Source organism: Habropoda laboriosa, unplaced genomic scaffold (genome assembly GCF_001263275.1).
Source record: "Habropoda laboriosa isolate 0110345459 unplaced genomic scaffold, ASM126327v1 scaffold15, whole genome shotgun sequence".
Taxonomy (NCBI): Eukaryota; Metazoa; Arthropoda; class Insecta; order Hymenoptera; family Apidae; genus Habropoda; species Habropoda laboriosa.
The window spans coordinates 980,984-985,457 of record NW_017100141.1 but is presented as its reverse complement, the minus strand read 5'-3'; the positions used below and the strand labels follow the sequence as shown (position 1 = coordinate 985,457).

At 46.8% G+C, this 4,474-nt stretch overlaps 1 long non-coding RNA gene across 1 annotated transcript in view; it reads right to left on the bottom strand.

Moving 5' to 3' along the window:
* LOC108571447 overlaps positions 1–2,949 on the bottom strand; it is a 27,840-nt gene extending 24,891 nt beyond the window's left edge. The window contains exon 1 of the long non-coding RNA XR_001891375.1: positions 2,469–2,949. This is a non-coding gene — a long non-coding RNA (uncharacterized LOC108571447). The remainder of the gene's footprint in view (positions 1–2,468) is intronic.
* Positions 2,950–4,474: the final 1,525 nt, after the last annotated feature.

The window sequence follows — 4,474 nt, the reverse complement described above, 5'->3', positions numbered from 1 at the left end:
ATCAAGCGTAACGACGCGGAGACATGAGCGAGGAAAATACTGACCATTTTCAAGGTCCGGTTTCTTTTCGCGCGTGCATAACGTGATTTTATTCGAAAAATCCAATTTATTCGACGTGGAAACACACCAGCGTGTGTATCTCTGTGTGCGTATACGTGTGTGTGTGTGTAGGAATAAGTGGGAGGTTGCGAGAGCTAGCAGGGCCACCTGTTCGAGAGCCGTAACAATGTTGTAGCTTAACAGTGGTATAGCGGTCAACAAAGGGGTTAAGCATCGACGTTCGGAATAATTAAGTTCATTAAACGTCTCCGCTGGTACGGTCGTTCCACCGAGTCGCTTTTGAACGGGGCACGATGAAAAGCTATTGTTTGGCCGCCGACAACGCCGAGCATCTCGCTCCTGGACAATATTTATCGTGGCAACCTTTGCTCCCCGTAGCTCTCCAGAGGAGAATTTTATTTTCTCGAATTAACAACGCTCGCGATGCGCCACCGCTCGTCCAACAACAAACGACGCGTTCTCGTTTTCGTATCTACCGAAGGCGAAACTGATTTTCCAAGCTAGGCAAAAAAATCGATAGGTTGTGTACCTTTAGCAGAGTAACGCACTTATCGATAGAGTGACGTCGTCGGTAATCGATCTATTTCTTAACCTAACGTCGTCATAGATAAAGACAAGTGTGCGATAGATTTACGAGTATACGGGATTACGACACGTACAGTGGACGATATCAATTACTAGTAGTATTTACAGATAAAAACTATCGTTGCTTGTTGACGGAGAAAGGTGTTGAGAAACGTGTACGTGCAAGAATTTATCGGTACAGAAATATGTACGTATATATATATATATATATACATATACGTATATGCTACCAGACGCTCTCGATACATTTTCGCATCGTGTAACATGCGCTGTTTACATTTCTCTTCACTCTCGTTCAATTGTCGTCTAAAACCGTACGCAAACAAAGATAGCAAGAAGAGTCGGACGAAATTTTCTGACGTACACACGAAAGTATATACCGAGGATGACTCAGCTAGGTCGTTGGAATAACGCGCACTGTCGCGCCACGTGTGAATCCGCGAAAAATTAATTGTTCCTCGAACTCGGCCTGGCCCATGCAAGAAACGTCAACAGACCAATGACACCTGAGGTCGAGACGGGAACGAACGAAAAGAAACAAACCGACGAAGCAAGCGATATTCCAGCGAGAGAGAGAGAGGACGAGTCCGAACGCGGAAAGCGTCGATGGAAATTTTCCTCTACGTTCTCCTCTTATCTGCTCGTTAAGTAAACTGTTAATGGTTAGAATACGGTGGACCCTGCCGCGATACATCAGTCGTTGTCGCTCTAGTAATTTCTCGGGATCCAAGACGTGGTCGCGAGCAGCAGTCCGTTTACTTCTCCTACGTCAGAGATTCGTGTATCAGAGCCAAGCGACGAAAATACGCCGATTATCCGAGAGCAAATAATACACTTGAACCCTTCTCATCTTCCAATCGAGCTGTATATGCGTTTTCAAACACTCTCGCGGTTACTTTTTCACCGTCATCGCGACTAATCACTGGTAAAATTCGCATTGTAAACATACGCGTCGAATTTCGTCGAGACGAAAAAAAGTGGCTACACTGTTTCACGTAGTCACGGAATCCATTCGCCACTTCGTTTATCGAGCGTAAGACGCAATAGAGACGTGTCGATGCGATGTACACACGTTGTGTTGTTCCGGAAATACATGGCGGGCACGGGAGCAGACAAAGAGATTTTCGATTTCCATCACAAGGCGCGTGTCACGCGCGACGACGAAAATTCGCAGTCGGCACCGCCGCCGATGCACTTTACCCGCGGCGGGATCCACAGCATTCGCGCGCGCTATCTCTCCCGTGCTCTGTACAACGCGTCGGTTCATGCGCATACGTAAGAGATTTGACACGCGCCCTTCTTATCGCCGACGAATCGACCTTTCCGCCGTGGCGAGAACACCGTCGACCGTATACACAGATCTCAGTCACCAATGCATAGAATAATCTTCCATCGGGATCCATCATCGGTGTGCACGCGCGTATACATCGAGAGTGACACTTGGGAATTTTTGTCAGAGGAATTTCCTCTGGGCAGCTGGCGCTCATCCAATCGTTTACTCTTCCAAATGCCTGCTAGAAACCGTCCTATTCGCTCGTGTGTACAGCACCACTATTCCCGCCGGTTCTCTCACTCTCTCTCTCTCTCTCTCGTAAGAGAAAGATAGATAGAGAGAGAGAGATAGAAAGAACCGATGTGTGTGTGTCGATCGACGACGCTTGGTGCAATAGAGAGAAAGAGAGGGAAGAACGAAGAGCAGAGAAAGATGGTAAGAACGCGAAGGAGAAGGAAAGAGAGGAGAAGAAAGCAACGAAAGAAGAGGAGAGAAGAAAGAGGAGGCGAGTGGGGAGTCTTTACACGGGGCGCACACGGTTCTCTGTTACCTGCGACTCGTGGCCGTGTCCAGCATGGTAATCCAATCCCTCGGATGGGGGGCTACCTCGTCATCCCTGCGGCTCTCTCGTTGACCGATCGCGAAAAGTCGAGGAACTTCACTTAACAGCTATTTCCGTCCTCGTCAGGCACTGTTCGTTGCAAATAAAATCACTCACTCGCGCGACTACTGGCCGCGGCTCGTGTATACGTCGTAGAGGAGAACGCGGAAGGACGCCTTTACTGGCGCGAAGACGACGCACTTCTATTCGCCAAGTTTTTTCTTCCTTCTTTCGACCTCCCTCTTCTTTCCTTCGACGACCAAATGCGATAACAGTGCACGGGTAAAACCACGTGTGGGACACCAACCACGGAAAATTAGTTGTACGCGAGACGCACGTATCGGCGATGAATCGCGGGTTCGTTTCACGACGACGAAACGCGCCACCGGGATAGCCAATCGTTTCGTACCCTTCACAAACAACCGTACGCAAGCAGAGGCCGCAGTATACTGAGCGAACACATGATTCCGAGGGGGCATAGTGTTGCCGCGTGCCGTGAAGGTGGAGCCACAAGAGCGGCGCTCCGATCGGAATCGGCCGCGCATGGGAATCTTCGAAATGTTCGGGAACAATTTTCGTTACTCTCGTGGAAATTACCGTCAAATTAACGTGATCGCGAGTGCACTTGTGAGTGGTTCGTGGTTCCAGAATTTCGCAGCCATCGAACGAGAGTCAATGAAATACGTTCAAGCGTCTGATGTCGACAAACTGCCAAGGCTGGGCGACAACCTCCAACCGACGCGTATTAAGGTAAATCGATCTCGATTATATTTTACTATTTACGCCAATTTACACATCACGTGTATCTATCCAGACTTGTAGATACTATTCCGTCTAATTCGTACATTTCCAAACTGTCTGTATCATCTCGTTCTCACATTCGATACGCAATGTAAGTTAACAAGATTGTTTGGTTATGGCGGGAAAAGACATTTTCCGTTAAATAGATGACACTAACCCTATCGAAATACGAACCGTTTGCGCATGTAGGTGGCATTGCGACTGCCTTCAGATCATACGATTCAACGAATCGAACGTAAAAATATTTAACCTTACAATATCAATATCTTATCGAAATTTATTGCAACGTGCATTGTAAAAGTACGTTATCGGAAATAAAATTACCGTAAGATTCCGTCGTAAGTCGTAAAAATGGAAAGTATTTCTCCTTTAATTTGGAAATGGCGAAGATGGCGGAAACTAGTCGAGCGACGTAGCGAGCGAGAGAACGCGTGCACTCGGAAAGATCGAGCGCCGCGTTTCATCAACGATATCTAGTTCGCAAATAAAATACCAAGCCGGGTCAAATAAATTGTATCGCAGGCGGGTTCGGGTGACGACACGAGGTACAGAGAGGAGGATTTCGTCACCGTTCTTGCAGCGGGAACGTGGTTGTCGAAGATATTTTTAGAAAGCCGAAAGTTTTTCTCCGTTATCGCGACCACGCGGTTATCACACACACTCCTCTCCGCCATTCTGCATTTTTACGCACTTACAGAGTCTTCCTTTTTCCTTTTTTTTTCTTTCGGTCGTAAAACGCCTCGAATGAAATAAAACTGATAAATCACTGATCACACGGGGTATATATACAATTTACGCGTCTACTGTTTCTTACCGTCTTAAAAATAACTCCATCGCCTGAGCAAACGTTACGTTATCGCTGAATTAACGTTTTTTTCTCTTTCTGTTTTTTCTTCTTCTTTTACTTACGTCCACGTTACTCGGTTCAGACGCGATCAGTGAAATCCGATTGTTCCCGTTGATTTCCAGTATTGGAACATGTGGCAGGAGCAACAGGTTGCGGGAAATAACGTGTCGAAGATGTCGTTTTACACTCTAATTGTTTGCAAATCCGTAGTCTGCTGAATGTAATCTTGTTTACAAGTCCAAGTTAAGAGGCCTAGCGGTATTTGCTTATTTCCACCGACACTTCGGTTTCTGGTTACGTACAACAA